Source organism: Heteronotia binoei, chromosome 2 (genome assembly GCF_032191835.1).
Source record: "Heteronotia binoei isolate CCM8104 ecotype False Entrance Well chromosome 2, APGP_CSIRO_Hbin_v1, whole genome shotgun sequence".
In the NCBI taxonomy this organism is placed as follows: Eukaryota; Metazoa; Chordata; class Lepidosauria; order Squamata; family Gekkonidae; genus Heteronotia; species Heteronotia binoei.
In genome coordinates, this window is record NC_083224.1 from 119,980,405 (window position 1) to 120,004,026 (window position 23,622).

Below are 23,622 nucleotides of genomic sequence, written 5' to 3' on the forward strand. Positions count from 1 at the left end.
GGTGGAAAGCCGCTGGGTAGATGGGAGCACTGCCATCACCATTGCTGCTGTGTGTGCGGGGGGCAGGGGAGGAAACAGGCAGGAGGCTGGGAGAGTGATGGGTTGGACATAGAAAAAGAGAGAGAAAGAATGATGTGGTGGGGGCCAAAAGAGAGATAAAGAATGAGGAGATATGGAGGCAGGAAAAGAAATTGAGAGTGATGGGGTAGGGATAGAAAGAGACAGAAAGAGTGAGGTGGTGAGGAGGCAGACGAAGAAAGAGAATGATGGGGTGAGTGAAGAGGAACTGACAGGCATGAAGGAGAGAGAGAGTAAGAAAAGGGGTGACAGGAGGGAGAAAAAGTGTGAGAGAAGTAAGGGGAGAGAGGAGGAAGCAAAAGTAAGGGAATGGGCTAGCTGCTCCCACAACTTTCTTACTAATCCCCACTTGTAAACAATTAAACCCAAATATTTTAGCTTGCTTTAAACTTGATAAATGCTGGGTGCCTATCTTTAGTTGAATCTCTGTCCCTTTTGTCTGTAATCATTAGTGAGAAGCATGATACAGTTAGACAGATAACTTATCACTGGGCTACACTAAAAGACATGAGTGTTCTCTACAGAGAAGATGCACATCAATAGGCAAAATCTACAAATTGTCACCATGCCCGGACTTGTTACATGTCATAATGATCAAACTAGTTTGACTGGGCCTCATTTCTCAAGGTCAGTGCCAAGGTTACTTTACTTGTTTTTGTGGACAGTCACTGGAAGAATTGTCTTCTTCACCAAATAACTAGTGCACCATGTCACCCCTCCTGTTTTTTTTTTCAAAAAGTGACCTGTGTAGGCCACAATGTCTATCATTTCCAGCAGGCTTATTAAACCCCCTTGTCTTCTTATGTAGCTGCTAGCAGCTCCCCATGACTTCTAATAATACAAGTTAAAAGTAGCTACTACAAGGAAATCTTGGCCAGTTGGAGGGGGAGCAATAGTGCTTTAATTACTTTCTTTTACACATTGATCATACTTAACTACTCTCATTCAAATTCTACACTTACATAGGGTTGGATCCAAAGAATCCTGCCATCATAACAACAGTTATATGGTCAAGAAGACACTTTCTGTTGTATTTTCAAAAACTGGCATATACAATGAGTATATTTACAATACTACAGAAGTACAAACTTTTGTGGTGGTGGTAAGTGCCATTAAGTTAGAGCTGATTTTTGGCCACCCCATAGGGTTTTCAAGGCAAGAGATTGTCAGAGGTACAAATCTGTACATATGTTTAATAATTTTACATTCAGATAGCTTCATAATATAGGATCACTAACACCACAATCCAGAAGGGAGGGACGGAAAGTCTTTTGGGAGCAGACGAGCCACTACGTGGGTGCAGGAAGGGTTTGGATGGATGTATGACTGGTGCCGCCACAGCGGGGGGGGGGGGAGTTACATGAGTGAGGGGCCGCCCGAGCGCCACTCCGCCTGAGGGCTGCACCTGAGCATGGGCGGAAGTGAGACAAAGCGTGGTGTTCAAGCGATGGAGGGGGTGGAGCTGGGGGCACGGCCAGGCTTAGGCAGCTTCCTGAGCAGTTTGGCCCATGACACGCCCCCCTGAGAGGCACAATTTTATGCCTGCAAAAATAGTGGTGTGTCCCATAGGCACTTGTTGAAACCAAAAACAAAGCTCGCCTCTGCCGCTGCAGAAGCTTGCAAACCCCTTAGGGAGCGGCGTGATTGCCTTGTCAATCCCCTCGTGCCTCAGGCTGATGAACCCCCTCCCCAGCACCCAATCACGATCTCCCCCCTCCTAGAAATACTTTCACTCCGGCCTTGCACAGCTCAGTTTTTAGGAAGAGGAGTGCGTGGCGGGAAGCTCTGCCGGTGAGCTCCCGGCCATACAGACTTAGAGTGAGGGACAGGCAGGCACGTGGTGACAGGTTTTGCACCTCACGGTTGCTTTGACAGCATCTTTGACTTGCAAGGGGGAGAGAGAGGTCTCTCCCCTCGGGCTAACTGCTCTTGTTTCCAGGTCTCCACAGGTTTCAGGCTCCCAGAGGCTCTGCATGTGAGGACTGTCGCCCATGACTGGGTAAGTTCCACTGTGCCCCCCTGTCCTCCCCCTCCCCTCATTCTCAATCACTTAGTGTGCAAGCATCTCTGGCACTTGAACCAGGCAGTGGGCTCCGGCAGGGGGCATTTGCTGACCCCGCTCCCCTGTGCTGCCGCCTGCTCCCTTCCCTTGGTCTTCCCTCTGCCGCGTTCCCAACCCCTGGCAGGGCATGGGGTGTATGTGTGTGGCAGCTGCCCCGTTGCAAGGAGGTGGGTCAAAGACTGTCCCTTTAAGAGAACGCCCGGCTGAAACGCAGCCTGCTCTTCCAGCCGCTACCCCTGCAGGTGCTCTTGATCTCTATCTCTGTTTTGCAGGTGGGACTCGAACACAGAGGCTTCCGCGTGTGTTGTTCCACTGCCTCCCCACTCCCTCAGCTGTTTCTGCCTGCCGCTCGAAATGGAGCCCTGCCCACGACGAGACTGCCCAGTGTGAGCCTGGGAAACTGTTGCACTCTGATCTGGAAAAATAAAGTCTGAGCTGTGCCCTCTGTTGTCTCTCCTTCTTGGCATCTGCTGCATGTTCCCTGGTCAACACCCCCTTTTGTCAGTGGCCTCTCCAAGGGAATTCCTGGGAGGGTGGGCAGACTTGGTTGGGGGGGACGGTCTATGAGCCACCATGCTGGCCCCCGCGTGGCTGGACAGGGGAGGGGAGTCCCACCCCTCAGCCTGCACAGGCTGACAGCCTACCTGACCCCACAGGGCTGTTGTGCTCATGGCACAAAGGGGGAGCTGATGAGGTGGACTCAGAGTTCTGCAGCTGATGCACTCTGAGTTCTGTGGCCCCCGGGGGAGGTGTTCTGTGCACATGGCAGGGGGCGTCAGGGCAACACAGGGGGTCTCTGGGTGGGGGGTGTCTACTGCTGGGCTGCTCACTCCCAGACACACATTCCAGCCTCTGTGTATGACAGTGAACTCCTGTACTTGCTACCTCCTGCTTGTCTGCCTGCCATTGGCAGTCTCTGACAGCGGGAGGGTATGAGGGGATTGACAGCTTCTCCGTGGTCTCATGCAGGCCTGTCTCACCCCCACCTCGCCACCAAGCCAGGCTTCTTGTGTGCGCATGCCCAGCCTCACTCCTGTTCCCTCCTCATGTTGGTGGGACATCTCTCCTTTACCTGTGATGGTCTGCCCATCATTGGCTCCATTCTCTGTTTGGGGGTGGGTTGGGGATGGTCAGCTTCTCTGGGGCCACCTCTCCCCATCCCTGACTGTCATGAGCCGCGGTGCATGCGCCAGGACTGGCCAATGGAGAGGGGGTGGGCTGACCCTCCCCTCCGGCTGCCTCTGCCTCCCTTGCGTCATGGTGACTGTCTTTCTCACAGCAAGCTACGCCTCTCCCCTCCTCACGTCCAGCATGCCGAAGTCCTCAGGAAGTCTACTAGCACCACAGCAGCTATGCCATGGCTGGCCACCACTTATGTCTTGATTGGACTGCAATTTCCGTATATCACAAGAAAGGAGACCAAACTTTCTTTCTCTCATTATAACTCTGATACACAACATAATCATCTTAATTAATGTAAACAAATATATTTTATTTGTTCACTTACCTTTCTTAAAAAAAATGTATAATTTCTAATACAGAGCAGCCACCAGTAGATTCAGTAGCACTTCCTGAACCTTCTTTGATAAAGCTACAATATAATTTAACAGTAATATTTCAGATATACAGTGAAGGACAACCCTTAATTTTAGGCAGCACTAAAATCAATTTATAAATTGTGTTACTATCTTGCAAATAGATGGGAGAGAGAAAAGCAGAATGGGGGAGGGAAAGGCAAGGGAGTACCAGATAGTGCGGTGCCAGTTGCTGTCCTCAACCCAAATGCCTGACGGAACATCTCTGCTTTGCAAGCCCTGCAGAACTGCACTAGGTGTTATTTGGTAGAGTTCCCCATCAGTTGGAATCCAGGGCTGAAAAGGCTCTGGCTCTGGCTGAGGAGAGCTGGATATCTTTTGGGCTAGGGATTACCAGTAGGTTGTTCTCAGGAGAGTTTAAAGCTCCTCAGGGGACATACTTCTACACAAAAGACCTCCAGTGTTAGCTGGTGTATTTCATAGGGGTTATCATAATTTTGGGTAAAGGCAATGAATATCTGATTGGTTCTTCTGTGGTATTGTCTTGGCTGCCTTTCTGGCCAGTGTATTTTTTTTTAACTCAGTTTCACGCATTTTGTATCCTGTCTGTGTTTTTTGTTTCATTATCTTATGCCATTAAAGGGTTTTTAAATGTTTAATCATGTCCCCTGTTAAACCCTTTTACTGTAAAATTTCATTCTTTTTTTGTTGTCTATGAAACCCAAGATTAAGATTATTGTCCTTTTTATTCCTATAATTATCAATTGGCACTACAATTCAATGTATCTATATTGTTTTATCTTGACATATGGGCAAATTGTATGCTCATTCCTTTCTGTAAACTATTGTTATGCCATTAAAGGTTATTGGAATTGGATTGGCCTCCAGTGCTTTCATTAATTCAAAGAAAACTAAAACTTGCACTGCTGCAGTATCACAATGCATTTGTATTCCTTCCAGATTAGACATTTCTCTGATCTTTCCCAAATGTGCATTGCTGTGAAGGATTTTCACAGATTTTCTGAACTGAGAAATTTCTGGTTATTTGGGGGTGGACAGCAGGGTATAATGCCATACAGTGCACCATCCAAGGCAGCCATTTTCTACAGAGGAACTGATAACTGTAGTCTGGAGATCAGTTGTAATTCCAGGATATCACCAGGCCACAGCTGAACTTTTGCAATGCTACTTTCCCTTACAATGAAAGGGGCTGGATTCAGAAAACCTGATTCAAATATTGCTATAATAATATAACAATAATAAAAATTGATATAAAAAAACCTTGGTGGAACAAGGGAATGACTTCTACTGAAAGACTAGGGGTTGGGAAAAATATGAGGAAACCTGCCATGTAGAAACCCTATTGCCATGGAACTGTACCAGGAACTTCAGCAGCAATGGCCAAACTACAAAAGCCTCCATCTCTGTGTGAAAAGCTTTGCTTTCTCTGCAAACCCCCTTAAAATTGCAGTAAAACTGAACTAGAACTTTGCTATTCTCGATTTGTTTTACCCCAACAAAGCTGTTTCAGATAGCAAAGGTATAATAATATTCTAGCTCTCTGCTTTAACACCAAAGAGGAAGGCAGAAGTTCTTCCCTTTCCTACACAAATGCAAACACATAAGGTATAGTAACAAATCTACCTGTGCCAGATGTTATGTCTTGAAGAAGACCAATAGAAATCTGGTTCACATCATCAAATCCATCCAGAGTTTGTGCCACTGAACCAACTCCTCCAACTCCATGGAAATACTATCCAAATAAAGAAAAAAAGTCACTGTAATAAAGTCATCCTGATACTGATACAAGCTGGCCAGCAGGTTTGGTATTAGATTGTCTCAGCTAGGGGAAGTTCTGGATTTCCAACTCCAGATTATTTTCTGTTCATTGTTAAGCCCCCACACTGCATATAACTGATGAGCTCAACATTAAATAAACACATGAGCTGCCTGACAAAGAAGTTTTAAAGAAAATGATGTTATTTCAATGTAACTGTAGAACCACACAAAGCTCATAGCAACAAAAGGATATGCGCTTCACAAGCCTCACTGTAATTGCATTACTATTATAATTTTGCAGTTAGTTGTTATGAGCTCTGATCATGACAACATGCCAATTTTTATATGGGATTGAAGCCTGCCTAATTTTAGCAAATTGAGAACTGCACAAAAGAAAAGAGATAATGACCATGTTATTTTTCATTAGAGAATTGCTATATTATGAGGATGTGATCCAGCTGTGTTTGTTTAAATAAAAGTGTGATTTGAATACCTCCTATAGCTCTGCTCCTGCCAATGAATAAAAGATAAAATGCAGTTCTCCTTAGATGCAAGGCTCCAAGTTCTACTGACTCAGAGATTTATTGTTCAACATAGGGAAGTGAAAAGCTGGTTGAGCAGACCACACACAGGGCTCTTTTGTGTATTGTTTCAAGCCATACTGCTAATAGATTTGTTCCACTAAGGCTCCCAGCAATTCAGCTGTACTAAAATGCTCTACTTAACTGTGAAAAAATAAAAATAAGTAATTATCTCTAAACAGCAAAATACAGTTTAGATTAAGGCCACAAGTAAGATAAACAGGAAGCAATACAGTTAAAAAGCTGCACTGAATCATGCTTATGATAATGAAATTAAACCTTTACTTCCTCAAAGCTTCCTTTAATGTGGCTCATAGTTCCTGGGACTTAGGCAGCTACCAGGATACAATCTATATAGTGTTATTTAAATTGCATCCTGTCTCTCAGACTTGGATTCCATTAGGCAGTTGAAAGAATGATGGTGACCTGAAAGGTTCTTGAAGATGTAATGCTCCTCATGGCTTAATCATAATTAAGGAACTGAAACAAAGTCCACTCTCCAAATCATATCTTTTCTGGTGTACAAATTTTCCTCACCAGTCACAGCAAACCAATGTTAATTATTACAGCTGCAGCAACATTAACTACTCCTTGAGCGAATGTTTTAGAAGGGATACATACAGGAAAAAGGGTGAGAACCTGTGATCTGCTCCTGAATTCTTAAATAATTGGGAACTTTACATGGGCCCCAAATATCCCACAAAGAACATGTCTTATTCTTGAAAGGAGTGGGTTCACTTACCTTATGACAAATCATTACATTTCAGCTATTTCTGAAGAACTATAAAGCTTTGTATCCAGTTTATTAAGGACTGGACATGGAGGTTTGTGACTGATGGAATATTTGGGAATGGGAGTAACTGGACTGTTAGAGAAGAAACTGCATGTGATAGAAGAAACTGAAAACTACATTTTTTTCCTGACTCAGTGAATTGTGTCAGCATGAAGGTGTCCTGTGTTATATCAGAGAAATCTTTCTTTTTTAACATTTACCATGGAAATAGTTTCTCATTTTATGATGTTGATTGCCAACCACCCAAACTGCTCTTGGGCTTTTTGAAAGGGAAATTCTAACATACAATTTTCAGTTTAGGATATCACTTCCTTGACCCAGAGACAGGGGGTTTTTTTACACCTTGGTGCTATTTCAGCTCAACATCATTCACATGGAAAGAAAGACAGAGGTAAGATTTAGGGGAAGAGTAGCTTTAGGAGGGCAGTTTTGAGCTGGGAAAGGCTTAATCAGCTTTTATCCATGCATCCTTCTGCTAAGATGTGACCTGCCTTAGGACACTCTGGGTTTTTTAAAAAAATCCCCATACAGAAATAACCACAGAACAACATATAATTTCAGTTCATGTCTTAGTTCAGTCCACAGAAAGAAGTATGCCTTGCATGGAGCACATTGCCATCAAGACCTGAGCTAGCATAGCAGCTTCCACAGCTAAAATATCCTATTTCTATAATTTTGGAGGCAGTTTTTAAAAAGCCATATGTAAGATGAGCCTCCATAAAGGGAGAGCAAAGGGGGCACAAATCCCTACTTGAAGATTTCTTCCATTGTTCAGGCTGCAATGGGATAAGAACTCCAAGAGGCTGTCCGAGAACAGTGAAAACATACTACCCCCTCTTCTTTACAAACTGTGGAACAACAGGCTAGTTTCTGTTTTTCCTCCCATGTTCACCCACCCCTGGAATGTGTTCCTTGGGATCCTAATATACACCACAGCAAAACCTGCACTTGCATTTTCCTCTGTCCTCTCTGCCCTGTGTAAATTGAGGGTGGGCACCTACTTTCCTTTGTTTTGCCTTAAGATGTACTCAGGAAGAGTACCCCCTAGTAGGAGTGTGCATTCGATTCGGCCAAATCAAAGAAACCCCCGAATCACCCCTGATTCGGAAGTATACGGTGCCATATACTTCCGAATCTATTTTTGAAGCTATTATATGAGAGCCGTATACAGCTTCCCATATACTTCTGAATAGACAGAGATAGAGATAGCGAGACAGACAGAGAGACAGAGAGACAGACAGACAGACAGACAGACAGACAGACAGACAGACAGACAGACAGACAGACAGACAGACAGATAGATAGATAGATAGATAGATAGATAGATAGATAGATAGATAGATAGATAGATAGATAGATAGATAGATAGATAGATAGATAGATAGATAGATAGATAGATAGATATTCGGAAGTCCATGGAAAAGGTGGGAAAGGAGCTTCTGCAGCCTCAGGGAAGCTGCTTGCCTCCTTTCCTGCCTTTGGAAGCCTTTTCCCACCTCTCCCATAGCCTCCCTGGGATCAGGGAGGGAGGGGGAGGGGGAAAGGAGACTCAGCAGCCAATCCAAAGCATGCATTTGCAAAATGCATTGCAAATACATGCTTTGCAGGGCTGTTGTGTAGCTGATGGCTGGGCTAATCCCCCAGCCATCAGCAACATTGTTGTTCTTTTGATTACTTGGGTATCTAAGTAAACAGTGTTCTCTGGCCAATCACAGAGCAGTGGTATTTTTTGAAACTGCTCTGTGTAGGGCCAGAGAACCTTTTTAAGGAGTCTGTCTGTCTGGACTCCATTCCATTGCTGCTGTGTTGGTGTGTGAGAGAGATTGTGCTGCTGGCCCTTGGCCTCAGCTGCTGCTGCTCTCTCTCAGCCTTGCCTGACCTGCCTGGAGAAGAGAAGACATCTAAGATAAGACAGTCTTGGGGTTCTTGTTTTTATTTTAGTTAGTAAAGGGACTTTTTAAGACTCAGAGTCCCTTTACTTATCCAGATTTGGGTGGTGAGTACTGGGTAGCTTATTTGGGGTTAGGGGGTTCTGCTGGGGTGGGGGCCTGGTGTGGGGGGTTGCCAATTTGCCCATATCTTACTTTAGTGAGAGGACTTTTAAAAGTGCAGTATCCTTTTACTTTTCCTGATTTGGGTGGCTTGGGCTTAGGGTGAAGGGTTTTTTTGGGGGGAGGGGTTGGTAAAGTTCTTGTATTGTTAAAAGTCAAGGTTTTTTTACTGTTTTAAAATGATTCTGTATTTGATTTGTTGCTGCTGTGTTGTGCTGCTGTTGTTCGTTTTCTCTTCTGTTTCTTGGGGGGGGGGCTGTTTGGCCTAATTTTCATTGTTAAAAAGGTCACTTTTTTAACAATTGAGTTTGTTGTCCTTTTCTCAGTGATCTGTTGGATCTGTTGTTGTTTGGATCTGTCCACCGCTTCTCTTGTTTGAAAGTTGTGTTGTTTGGGGCAGGGCTGGAAAACTGGCATCTGTAGATTGCGTATTCTGTGGCAGGGAAGCTGGCATCTGGGTGAGAGACCCAGAACCAGTATGCTTGTTGTGCTTGGCCAGCTCTCCCCGTGTTGTTTGGGGCAGGGCTGGAGAGCTGGTATCTGGGTTTGCTGCAGCCAGGTCTGCAGAGCAGACCTTGAGCAGATTGTGTTTTGTGTGGCAGTGATGTTGGCAACTGTGTTTATATTGGTTTCAGGCCAGCAGGGTTCATAGAGTAGATAGATGGATGTAGTGCATTTGGGTCCTATAGAGATTCGGTGGTGTGAAGTTAGGTTTGGCTTTGGGTGCCCCAGAAATTGAACCCCCTGGCCCAATCTTTTTGGGACTTGGGGTTTTGTAGGGGAGAGTCCCCTGTGAGTTCCCTGCAGTTTTGGGGGGCTCTCCCTCAATCCCCCTGCCCCTCAGTAGCCTCTAATTATGCCCTATGTTGCCATTGATTTCAATGACCCATAGGGTATAATGGTGGAATAGGGGCACCCTCTTTGGGTGCCCCTGGAATGGGACTCCCTTGCCCAATCTTTTTGAGACTTGGGGGGTTTGTAGGGGAGAGTCCCCTGCAGGTTCCCTGCAAGTTTGGGGGCTCTCCCTCAACCTCCTCCCCTCAAGGTGGCTTCCAATATACCCTATTTTGCCATTGATTTCAATAGCCATAGGGTATAATAGGGCCGTATATTCGGAAATAGCCATGCATCTACCGTATATACGGCTATTCCGAGTACCGGTATTCAGAAATATACGGTATTCCAAACTTTTTGGCCCCGTATATTTCCAAATCCAATTTTTTCCATTTTTTTTTCACACCCCTACCCCCTAGCTCATATTAAAAGGATATGGAATACAAGGTGTCAGGTCTTTTTTTGTTAAAAATAACACAGAAAAAACTCATGTGTATATTAGGCCACACCCTCTGCCATAAAGCCAGCCAGAATTGCATTCCTGTGCGTTCCTGCTCAAAAAAGCCCTGCAAGGTGTAAGAATGAAACTTTGGCTTACAGCATCTAATTTGTCTTGCCCAACTGGTGGCTGAATTTCTGTGGCAGTCAGTTTTGCCACTGAATATGTGTGCACCATGTACATCAAAGCGTTTGTGGGTGTTTTAGAGATTTACTTTAGTAGTTTTCATCGAGTTCATGTGTCTAAATGGTTCTGCAGTCTCTGATAAGCCAGGCTGTTTTAGATTCCAAACCAACAAAAACCGGTTCAAGAAGGAGCTGGCTGGGAATATGGATACTGGATGCGGCTTTATTATGCCTGGCTTCAGCAGCATATCCAAGGCAACGGGGGCAGGAGCAGGGGAAGGAAATGTGAAACCATTGAAAGTATTGACTGAGTTATGGGGGGGGAGGGGGGACAGATTACAGAGACAGAGGAAAAATGCTTGAAATGTCTGCAAAATGTAACTCAATTATCGGAGATCAGCCATAACTGTGGGGGGGGGGGGGATCACATAAGACTGTAAGAGCTATAAGTATCAAACAGTTACATTTACTGCATTTATAAACAGATATCTTTTGGCAAGAGTATCAAAGAGACCTCCACAAGGCATGAGATTCTGGGCTCAAATCCATTCACTCTGTGAATTAATTGACTTGGTTTGAACTCTGCTGTTTTCAGTTGGAGAATTCACTGTGAACATGTTGTACATATCTCAGATATCAAATAGCAAATGTTCTGAAGCCAGACACTGAAAGGGAGCCAATTTTTTTTTCCATTAATCAGGACTGTATGCTTTCTGAGAAAAGGAAATAGGACAACACCAAGCACAATAAGGAAAACATCCTTCCTGTTTCTGTTTCTACCCATTTCCCATTAACTGTTATTCGTCTACGTTTATATCACAGCAGTAGATTTTTTTAAAAAACAAGACCTCAAATGTTCTTGCTTTGTGGAAAGGATGGATATGTGCTATTCATGTCTGGGCTTAAAAATCACATATGATTAGAGATTATGAAGGGGGAAATGTGTCTGTGTTGTGTGCTATTAAGTCACTTTTGACTTACGGTTACCCAATGAATTAATGACCTTGTTGGAGCAAGAATCTACATAAACCCAGTCTGACAGCCACAGTATGACAGCTGGTGATCTAGCTGCCAGGCTAGGTCACAGTGACCTGATCAGCAGACCGGCTTGAGCCGGCAGAAGCCAAGTGATGCAATCTGCTGAGTCAGCATGGCCAGGATTGGCTGCTTGGACTATATATGATCTGTGTGTGCATCACACAGGTCTCTCCCTGTGAGATGGTGGTTAGGCGAAGCACTTTGTCCGTGGAGGTGATATTGTATAGACTGCACAAGAGAGCACTTGTCGTGTATATATGTTAATACACCTTTTGGCACTAGTTGCACGCGTCTGCCTGATTTTCTTTCCTGAAGCCCTGTGTCGGGCAAGTCATCTCCCTCACTCTGCTACTCCCGCTCCGACAGGGTTATGGGCCCAGCACGCTTCCGCTGCGCGGAGGAGAGAGTTGAGAGTTGAGCTGACTGTGAGTTTGGAAAGAGCCGGAGGCGAGGAACGCCGGTGAAGGACACAGAAGCACCACCGTTCTCTGTTTGAGAGCCAGAGGGACGTCGGCAGCCAGCTGTTAGGAGGAGTCGGCACGATGGCTCAGCAACAGCTTGGAGTAGCCGTTGAGAAGCTCACCTCAGCCAACTACGCGGTGTGGAGCCTGAGAATGCAACACTACCTCAAGCGTGAAGGGCAATGGCTGTTCGTGAGTAACCCCCCTGCTGACTTATCTCCTGCCGAGACTGTGTTATCGGATAAGGCACTGGCCAACATAGTGCTGTCTATAGGAGATGACCAGCTGGTTTATGTGCGAGGGAAGGACACTCCCAAGGCTGCCTGGGACGCGTTGAGTGCGGTGCATGTTAGCACCACTGCTGGTTCCCTCATGGCCTTGACAAGGAGGATGTTCCGCACCGTTATGCCGGCTGGAGGGTGTGTGAAAGATCACATCAAACGGCTAACGGACTGTTTCGTTGAGCTGGAGGCAAGAGGCAAGACTGTAGCTCCAGACGACAGAGTGTACATTTTGCTGTCGTCGTTGCCACCTGAGTACACTCCCCTGATAACTTCTCTGGAGACGGTGGACGTAGCGACCCTGACCATGGAATACGTCTGTGCCCACCTGCTTGACTTCCAAGAGAGAATTGCGGCCGTGAGCTGTCCGGGGGTGTCGGCCGGGCAGCGTGCTGTTATCGGTGTGTCCGGGAAGACAGCCAAGAATGAGCCAGCTTTTGCTGCTGGCAGGCGTCCGAAGGTGGAGGAAGTGGAGCCGACTGCGTTTGCAGTCCGTCGCTGCTATGGATGCGGGTCGTCGCAGCACCTGCTCCGAGCTTGCCCTGAGGGGGAGAAGAGGCGGGGGCGTGTGCGGCGAGAGCGGAGGACCGCCAGCCCGTGTGAGGAAGCAACCCGGCTGGTCACGTCTGCAGTAGAGAGCACAGGGTCTGCTTGGATTTTAGACTCCGGGGCAACGAGCCATCTCTGCTGCGAGAAGGAGTTGTTGAAAAACATTGACAGTCCTGAGCATAAGTATGTGAGATTGGCTGATGGGACCACTGCCAATTCTGTTTGCTCAGGCAATGTGGAATTTCCTGCACTGAAATGTATGTTGCAAAATGTGTTGTATGTACCCTCACTGCAGTCTAACCTGTTGAGTGTTAGCACACTGTTTGACCAGGGATACCAGGTGAGATTTGAGAAAACCTGCTGCAAAATCCTGGGAGGTGGGGGAAAGTTGCTTGTGACAGGAAAGAGGGAAGGTAAACTGTATGTGGTCCAGAGTGATTGTGCCCAGGTGGCTCAGGTGTCGAATGAGCCTGTGCACAATAATTGTATACATTTGCTCCATAGGAGACTCGGGCACTGCGGATTTAGGGCGTTAAAGAAAACCCTGGAGCTTGTGCCTAGTTTGAAAGTAAATCCTTGCAAATGTTACTTGGATTGCCAGGTCTGCAAGAAGACCAAAAGCAAGGCGTGTGCTGTTGCTAAAGAAAGCTCAAGGGAAAGCACACGAGCCCTGGAACTAGTCCATTTAGACGTTATTGGCCCATTGCCAAAGAGTCTGTCGGGGAGGAGATACTGCTTGGTGGCCACCGACGACCACACGAGGTACGCGTGGGTTTTCACCATGGTGCATAAGTCTGAGGTGTATAAGACATTCACCAAGTGGGTCAAAGCAGTGGAGAGACAATTAGGGGTTAATCTCCTAGCTGTACAAACCGACAGAGGGGGGGAATTCTTATCTAACCAGATGAAACGTTGGCTGGAGAACAAGGGCATTGCCCACCGTCTGACGAACCCGGCAACGCCCCGAGAAAATGGGCATGGGGCTGTATTGCAGAATGTGATGTATTGCATGTTAGAGGATGCACAACTGCCAATGACCTATTGGGCAGAAACCATACATGCAGCTGTTTTTTTGCAAAATAGGGTTTGGTGTAATACTGTGAAAAATGTGCCTTACAGGTTACTGTTGAACAAGACCCCAGATTTGAGTTCTTTAAAAGTCTTTGGGTCACGGGCTCGGGTTGGCATCCACTCCACGAGTAGCGGGGAGGGGGATGTCCGGGCAGAGAGCCTAATTTTTCTGGGCTACAAGCCAAGGGCCAGGTGTTATCGTTTCTGCAATAGCAAAAGCAAGATAACACTTAGTAAGAGTGCCCAGTTCAATGAAGAAAGCAGCTGGCCAAGGTTGCACTCCTTGCAGAAACAATTTGTCCTGCTGCCAAGTAGCGATAACGATGTTGGAGCGCAGCCCAGAACTCCAGCCCAGGAGGTGGCACCCAGTGGGGCTGGAGAAGGTGAGCCGAATGCTGGCACAGAGCCCGACGAGCAGAGTCAGGAGGCAGAGCCTCAAATGCAGGAACTGGAGGTAAAGTGTGAGAGTCAGGAGGTTCAACACCCAATTACAGGGGCAGAGCAACCAGCCCAGGAGGTGGGAACAGAGCAACCCGAAGAAGACAAAGCTGGTCCAAGCACAGGGCCACGGGTGTCTGCCAGGTCCACCAAAGGCCAACGTCCCGCTAGGTACAAGTGTCCCTATGTCACTCTGACTGTCAATCCAGACCCACCCGGATTTGAGGAAATGTTAAAAGAAAAGGCTAAGAAATGGAAAGCCTGGGTGGCAGAGTGCGAGGCAAGGGAGAAGGAGGCTGAAGCCAAGCGTCTGAAAGAGCTGGCTGAACAGGAACACGATGATGTGTTTTACAATCATGATGAGTTCCTGAACGAATTCCGGAAAGGGTTCCGAGCTACGTAAATATGAACTGTAATGTTGCTGGTGGACATGTATGTAAACTGTGTAAAGTGTTTTGGTGCACTGGGTTTAAATAGATTAGGAGGTGTGTTGGAGCAAGAATCTACATAAACCCAGTCTGACAGCCACAGTATGACAGCTGGTGATCTAGCTGCCAGGCTAGGTCACAGTGACCTGATCAGCAGACCGGCTTGAGCCGGCAGAAGCCAAGTGATGCAATCTGCTGAGTCAGCATGGCCAGGATTGGCTGCTTGGACTATATATGATCTGTGTGTGCATCACACAGGTCTCTCCCTGTGAGATGGTGGTTAGGCGAAGCACTTTGTCCGTGGAGGTGATATTGTATAGACTGCACAAGAGAGCACTTGTCGTGTATATATGTTAATACACCTTTTGGCACTAGTTGCACGCGTCTGCCTGATTTTCTTTCCTGAAGCCCTGTGTCGGGCAAGTCATCTCCCTCACTCTGCTACTCCCGCTCCGACAGACCTATCATTAACAACCTTGCTCAGGTCTTGCAAACTGAAGACTGTGGCTTCCTTTACAGAGTCAATCTGACTCTTGTTGGGTCTTCCAATTGCTGGTGCCTTCTACTTTTTCTAATATTATTGTCCAGTGAGTCTTGTCTTCTCATAATATGACTAAAGTATGATGGCCTCAGTACTCTTAGCGTCTCAGGAGAATTTAGTCTTGATTTGATTTAGAAACTACTTTTTTGTCATTTGGTAGTCCATGGCATCTGGAAAACTCTCCAACACCACATTTCAAATGAATCAAGTTTCTTTTTTTCTGCTCTCTATATCGTCCAACAAATAATGCAGAAAATATAGTACAACCAAATCTGAGAAGAGTGGGAACAAATTCATCCCTTTGAAGCCTCAGGACCCCAATTCATTGTATTATCAAGATGTCACCTTTCAGTAAAGGACACAATTAATGATCTGCAAAGAGCCTACCTCCCAGAATTGTTGCTATGACAATAAAATGGAGAAGAGAACAATGCTGCAAGCTACTTTGGGTTCCTATGGGGAAGAAAAGTGGGGCATAAATATAAGTAAATACACAGATTTGTTGCCATAAGGTCCGGCCCTTCCCAGCCAAGCCGGCATCGCCGGTGTTCAGGCTGGGGGCCGTCTTTGCCCCCTCGGAAGGAGGGAGGAACAGACTGATCGGCCTGGTACATCCGGGTCTATCTATGGGCGTGGTGTCAGGGCTATATAAGCCCTGGCCCCGCCCAGAGCTCCTGCTGTCTTCTTTGGCTCTCTGAGGGAGAGCCACGTACAAGATTGGCTGGGCCTCGGAAGCGATGAGGGACAGTTGCTGCAGGTCTATTTGGAGTGGTAGCCGAGCGGCGCGGGCGACGGCAGCAGTGCGAGCGGCCGGTGCTTGGGGCTCGTCGGCTTCGCTTCGTCTGATGGTGGTTGGGGCCCAATAAAGGGGCCGGTAGTGCAGGCGCGGCCATTTCGCGGGGTGTTCCTTTTCTTTAGGCGGCAAAGGGAGGCGGGTGGTGCTCAACGGCAGCTGGGCACGGCCCACGCCACGTGCGGCGGCCATTTTAAAAGGAGTTTGGGCACCAAGGGTCGCAGGGTGTGCTTTGCACACAGCGTGCGTGGCAGCCATTTTAGCGGAATGGCTTTGCAAGGCGACAAAGGGAGCTTGGGCGTTTGCTGCACTCAGCACGTGCAGGGGGCCATTTTGTCTAGCACAGCGAGTCGCAGTTAAGGGTCATGGAGCGCGGCCAGCAGTGCACGCGGCGGCCATTCTAATTCCCCTTAATACTAGGTGGGAGTCTGGGGCGTAGTGTGAGTATCTGCCTGGCAAGTAGATAGGCCCCAGGTTCGTTCCCCGGCATAGCCAGTAAAAAAAAGAAAAGAAATAGCAGACAGGAGGCGCTGGGAAAATCTCTGCCTGAGAGCCTGGAGAGCCCCAGCTGGTCTGAGCAGACCATACTGACTTCACCTAGGTTCAGGGGAACACAACCCTTCCTCGCAGGTTCCTTGGGACGGCTAGCATACATAGTGGCTGTTTAGGGCCTGGCCTGGCCTCATCCCACCTCCACCCCTCTTTTTCGGTTAGCGGTTGGGGGGTTCAAAGTAGCTTTATTTACAGGGTCACTGGTGTGTGGCTGAGATTAGGTCATCTTCATGGCGCCTAAGAAGGGACGGAGAAGCACCAAAGGCAAGCAGCCTGCCCACCCGTCACGTGGGCGGGGTCAGCAGCCATGTCCAGTTGAGGAGCCGGGCCAAGGGGAGCGGGTCTGGCTGGCCATCATCAGCCAATTGGAGGCGCTTGAGCAGCAGAGGGTTGCTATGGGGGCTCCCATATGGGAGGGACGTCGCCGTGCTTCAGGGTGGTCGGCGCATCTAACTTTTGAGGCAGAGATGCTGGCTCGCCTGTCTGCCTTGCAGGGCGGTGCTGAGGGGCCCGATCCACAGCCGGAACCGGAACAGGATGACGATCCGGGCGAAGGTCTGTCGGGTGAACAGGCGATCGGCGGCGTGCATGGCGGCGGCAAACAACAGACGCCAGGTGGGGCTGGAACGCCCTTGGATGTTGGGGGTAAGATTATGTGGCAGCAGACACCTGGGTGGCCCTGGGGACCTATTCAAATGCCCCCCCTCACCTCAGGGATGGGGGGGCTTGGGGCGCAGGGCAGTCTGGAACACCCGCTCTGCAGTGGGGTTCTGGGATGCCTTGGGCTTGGGGCCTGCAGAGTTCCGCTCCGCAAGGGGCTGGCTTGGGTAGTACGGGATTTCAGGCACTTGGACAGCAGGCGGTTCCTGCGGTGATGCCTGTGAGTCCTGCAGTGCCGCCCCCCCCCCAAGGGGTTCTGCCTTGGGGCGGGCAGCAGTATGCACAGATGCAAGGGGCATGGCCGAGTGGGCAAGGAGGCGGGTGGTTTTACCCACCAAATCCTTATGCCACTATACCTTTCCACGTGCTCCCATATGGCGACACATCGTTGCCTCTGGAAGATCATTTAACGGCTGTTACACGTGATAAAATCTTAAGGGGAGAGTATGTAGACGTGTTGAGCCTACTATATAGAGAGCTCGAAAAGAAGAGCAAAGACGAGCTAGACAAGAAGGAAAAAGAAAAATTAAAATGCAGAAAGGTGGATAGGACGTGGGCAAACTGGTTGCCCGGTTTTTTAATTTATGCAGGAGTCATCGCCAGGGCACAGCCGGCTCTTGCGGCTGCATTGCTTCAGAACATGGATATTATTCACGGGGCGTATACGGATTTCGTCGGTGCAGCATGGCTGCAATACGACAAAGCCTTCCGTATGAGGGCCGCTGTCAACCCGGGGTTGCCATGGGACCAGGTCAGCCAGCAGCTTTGGCTGCAGTTGATGTCCCCGGCAAAGCCTAATGCGGGGGACAGGTCCGATAGCAGACACTTGGTCCAAAAGCAACAACAACAGCTTTCTGCAGGGGCCCGCCTCACAGCAGGCCAGCCGGTTCAATCCCAGCTGCTATGCTGGGAGTTCGCTTCAAAGGGAGCATGCCCCAGAAAGCTCTGCAAGTTCAAACACTAGTGCCCACTTTGTAGCGGGCCTCATGCCCTTTCCGTCTGCAGCAGATCGAAGCCTAGGGCTGGGGGTAGATGCCCCGGCAGCGCCGGTCAACAGCCTCCTGGAAAAGGGGCCCAGTCCCATTCAGCTGAGGGTTCTCAATAGTTTATTGAGAAAGTACCCACGCAAAGCGGATGGGCAATATTTGTGGGAAGGTTTTTCATTTGGATTCAGGATCCCTTACCAGGGGAATAGGGCCCCCTTCTTGGCTTCTAACCTACGGTCAGTGGCGGGTCTTGAGCACATAGTTAGAGCCAAGATCGCCAAGGAGTGTCAGGAGGGCAGGGTCCTCGGACCCTATGATAAGCCACCTGTGCCCACATTGTGGGTATCTCCCTTGGGGGTTGTGCCTAAGAAGGCGCCTGGGGAGTATCGCCTCATTCATCACCTGTCCTATCCCAAAGGGGCGTCGGTTAATGCGCCAGGCTGTTACGTTCTTTTCAGGACTTAGCCACCGAGCTGGGGGTACCGTTGGCACATGAGAAGACTGAAGGGCCCAGTTCGGTGCTTACCTTTCTAGGCATTGAGCTGGATTCCCACAAACAGGCTTCTCGGCTGCCGGAGGCCAAAGTAATGGACCTTAAGGCCCGGTTGGCTGCCCTGAAGAGACAGCGCAAGGTTTCGCTGCTTGAATTGCAGCAGGTGGTAGGCCACCTTAACTTTGCATGCAAAGTGGTGGCACCAGGCAGGGCCTTTCTGAGGCGTCTTTGTGACGCTATGAGTCAATTGTGTCTCCCTCACCATCGGGTCCGAGTGACCGCTGGAATGCGGGCGGACCTGGAGGTTTGGGAAGAGTTTCTTGAATCATTCAACGGCGTTTCTTTTTGGCGTGAGAAGTTGAAGATCGAAGCTGAACTTCAGATCTCCTCGGACGCCTCGGGGTCTACCGGGTTTGGAGTGTACTTCAGGGGTCACTGGTGTGCGGAGCAATGGCCCGCAGAATGGTTGGACAGTGGGCTCAGTAGGGACCTGACATTTTTGGAATTTTTCCCTATCTTGGTTGCCGTTTGGCTTTGGGGTGAGCAACTTGCCAACCATTCTGTGTTCTTCTGGTGCGATAACATGGCAGTAGTACATGTTATCAACTCCTTGACCTCTAAGTCGGTGTTAGTAATGAACCTGGTTAGGTCATTTACACTTCGCTGCCTCCGGTTGAATATTTTGTTCCTGGTAAGACATGTACCCGGAGTCTGCAATGGGGTGGCAGACACTCTATCTCGCCAACAGATGGAGCGTTTTCGACAGCTTGCCCCAGAAGTGGACCCGCGGCCGGCGCGGATGCCCTTGGATCTCTGGCAGCTTGGGAGGCTGAAGCCGGTAGGGCCATTCAATTGGCTTTAGCACCTAGTACCAGAAGGGCTTATGATAGAGCAGCTTCTCAATTCAGGGAGTTTCGGAGGGTTGCGGCTCTGATGGATTGCTGGCCGATTCCCACGGCTCATATTATGCAATTCATCGTATTTCAAAAAGAGAGAGGTTTGGGGCTAAAGACTATTAGGGGGCAACTGGCGGCATTGGCCTTTATTAGTAAAGCACATGGGTTTGTCGAGAACATGGCCAACTTTAGGGTGAGGAAAATGTTAGAGGGCTGGGCCAGGGAGCGCGGTCCACGGGTGGATGACCGGAAGCCCATCTCCCCTTCTGTTTTGAAGGGGTTGTTTGGAAGTTGGCCGGCCATTTGTTCTTCCCCTTTCGAGGCCGCTTTGTTTCACACGGCATCATTGGTAGCATTTTTTGGCGCATTACGTATCAGTGAATTGGTGGTGCAGTCAAGGGCTGACACTTCGGGGCGGGCGCTCCAAGCCAGGGACGTCAAAATTGAACAAGGGCAGATTGTTTTGATGCTCCGGCAATCCAAGACTGACCAACGGCAGAGGGGGTCCATCGTCGTGCTTGGACAGTGTGAGGTTCATGAGTTATGTCCGGTTTTGGTGGTTAAGCGGTATGTTCAGCTTAGGGGCGGAGTGGTGGGCCCCTTCTTTAGGCATGACGATGGATCCCCCCTCACCAAGTATCAGTTTTGGGCTGTGACAAGCCGGGCCCTGGCTGCACTAGGTTTGAAGGGCGTCAAGTTTGGGACGCATTCATTTCGCATTGGAGCAGCCTCCACAGCTGCTTCAATAGGTTACACGCCATCCACCATACAGCGCATTGGTCGCTGGCGGTCGGCGGCTTTTAAAACTTATGTCCGCCCATTGGTGGCCTAATGGGCGATGGTCTGGCGTGGTTGTATTGTTTTGTTAATCACTGGTTTGACAATTTTTGTTTTTCAGGTGCTGTGGCTCGTGGTGAGAGGCGGCGTATTCTCATCTGCGGGCACAGCATGGTGTTCTGGGCTGCCCATCAAGCCCGGCGGTCTCCTGTGGGCACCCAGCTGGGCCTCAGTGCATGGGCAGCCATGGAATGGCTGGGTCGTCGGGGCCTGCGTTGGCCTGGGATTATGCCCTTGTTGTTTAAGGAAAGGGCTGCCCTGCCTCCACACATTCTGGTCGTTCACTTGGGCGGGAACGACTTAGGGCTGCTGCGAGGGAAGGCTCTCTCGCAGCAAGCGCTGGCCGATCTCCGGGAAATAAAACGGAGATGGCCGGGGGTGATCCTGGTATGGTCAGCAATTCTGCCACGCAGGGTGTGGAGGTATGCCCTTTCACTGGGAGGGATCGAGCGCGCTAGGCGCAAGGCCAATAGGGCTCTACAAAAAGCCATGGAGGATGGCTTGGGAATTTTTCTTCCTCATCCAGCCATACGGGTCGAGGATGCAGACCTGTATCGGCCAGATGGAGTCCATCTTTCGGAGTTGGGCAACCGGGCCTTTTTAGATGAGATTTGGCAGTGTTTGCGGTTGGCTCTGGGCCGTCGGTTGGGGCGCTAATGCCTAAGCAGAGGCTTGGCATTGGCGGTGGCTGGAGGATGTTTTGGCCACAGTGTTTGCAGGGGAGCACCTATGGCCTAGCACCATTGGTGGGGGTGGTCTGTATGAACCGCAGATGGGCTACACGGCTTAGTGCGGGGAATGCAGATCACGGAGAGCCTCACCTGGGCGGATCTTTCCATGGGGGATTGATGCTAGCCCAGGTGGAGAATGGCTGGGGGCCTGGCCGCTCAGTTACAACCCGAATATGGCGAGTTTGTGCTGGGGGCAAGGTGGCTCGCCCTTTGGACAAGGCGGGGTCAGGGGGTGACCCCAGGGCTTGTCCTGTTTAGGTCTCAACCCTGCCAGTTTACAGGTTAGTTAATTATTCAATAAAGCGGCCCGGTTTTAAACCCAACACTTTGTGTCTGTCTCTTCTTTCCGACTGGGGGGGCAATAAGCTATGGCAGTTTAGGAATACTGTCTTGCATTTTGAACAAGGTAGGAGTTCAGTAGCACCTTTGAGACTAACAAAGTTTCATTTAGAATGTAAGCTTTCGTATGCATGCATACTTCTTCAGACAAGGAATGAGGTACAGTGAACAGAGCTACACATAGCTGGTGGGCAGTGCTTTAGAATGCAAAATGGTACAAAATTAAAATCCAATGGCAAAATAGTGTAACTAACAAATTGAAAGAACATTTGGTCTGGATAGCATTTGTGTGGGAAACCAATAAAAGGTAATAAAAACTGTCTGTTAATTGCCATATTGCTAGCAAGTAGGGTTAAACTAAGAACATGTTTTTTCTTAAAGATATTCTTGTCCACCTAATTTACTTTTTAAAATGTAACTTGCATTATAAACATCATTCTAGTTTGTCATAAGGGGGGAAAAGAATACATTAAAATATAGTGAAAATGGGTTTAGTATATGTAACAAGATAAACAGCCAATATCCTTTATTTGAATATGTCAGTACAAAAAACATTATTCTGATACACTGTTCTAAAAGAGAAATACATTGGAATATTGTGGGTATACAGCTATATTTGGTGAGAATAGGTTTAGCATATGTAATGAGATAAAAAACCAATATCCCTGTTCAGTCCTGGGAAGGTGTTGGTTCCAAGCTTCATAATAATTTGTAATTCAGCAATTTCCCTCTCCATTCTGTTCTTGAAGTTCCTTTGCAGTAAAACAGCTACTTTGAGGTCATCCATTGAATGCTCTGTAAGGTTAAAGTGTTCTCCCACAGGTTCTCAGTTTTGTAATTCCTGATGTCAGATTTCTGTCCATTTATCCTTTAGCGTAGGGTTTGTCCTGTTTGCCCTATGTAGAGAACTGAAGGGCATTGTTAGCATTTAATGGCATATATAATGTTGGAAGATGAACAAGTGAATGAGACTGAGATGGTGTAGTTAATGCTGTTAGGTCCAATGATTGTGCTTGTCTGGATGTATGTGGCAACAACGTTGGCACTTGGGTTTATTGCAAGCTCTGGTACCTGTGTCCATGCTCAGATGAGATGTCGTATTGTCATGGGTGAGGAGTTACCAAGAAAAAACCCAGCTACCAATGGGACCATTTTGGGGGGCTAGCTTGTCTAGTCACACTGTTGGCAAGATGATATTCCCTCCATGTCCAGAAAGATACAACCATTATTCCCAAGCAACCTGTTTGAGGAGGAAATCCTATTTTTCTCAGTCATATTTCCCACTGTTAAGGAATGATGGCCTCCTGAGTGGGACTGCTGATGGCACCTATACCAATTGGGTTCAGAGAAATATCCCCTTTCCTCTAATATTTCTGAAGGTAAGGGCGGATTGTCTAAAATGATAGGCATCATAGGGTTCTTTTTAGCCGAAGAAGAGGCCAACATGTCCTGAGGTGGTAGAGAAGCAGTTTCCTTCTTAAGTCTTCCTGTCTATTTGTGATCCTCATTCAGACCTCTTGGGAAAGACTGCCTAAAGAACCTAAAAGGTCTGTCTCTATTGAGTTATCAAGTTGTGACTCCTCAGTTTCAGACAATAAATGATCAGTTATTTCATCCAAGGTGACTAGGTCAGGGACCTCATTCAGCACTGTTAATTCTTGTTGAGTCACTTCTGTTTGTTCCTCTGAAAAACTGTGCCTTTTTGCATGCTGTAGACTGACATAGATGAGAGAGTGGGTGAGGAGTTGTTTGAGGTTAGGGGGCTGTCTGTGTGCAAGAAAAGATTTACCCCCCCCCCCCAGTACTTTTGAAAGACAGCTGTCACTGTCCAATAGAAGTTGTAAGTTATTGATGATACGTTGAACTGCTTTTAGTTGAGAGTTGTGCATGACCACTAGTAGTGTTTTGTTACTGTCTCTTTGGGGTCTGTCTTGTAACAGGTTTCTCTGGGTATCATTCTAGCTTTGTTAATCTGTTTCCTGACTTAACCAGGTGGGTATTTTAGTTCCAAATATTTTGTTGTAGATCCCTCAAGTGAGAATCTCTGTCAGTAGGATTGGAGCAAATGCAGCTGTAGTGTAAGCCTGGCTGTATACAACAGGCTGTTTGGGATGGTAGCTGGAGGTATGTTTGTCTGTCAGTGGGTTTCCAGTATCAGGTAGTGTCTATGCATCCATTGTGTGTTTTTACA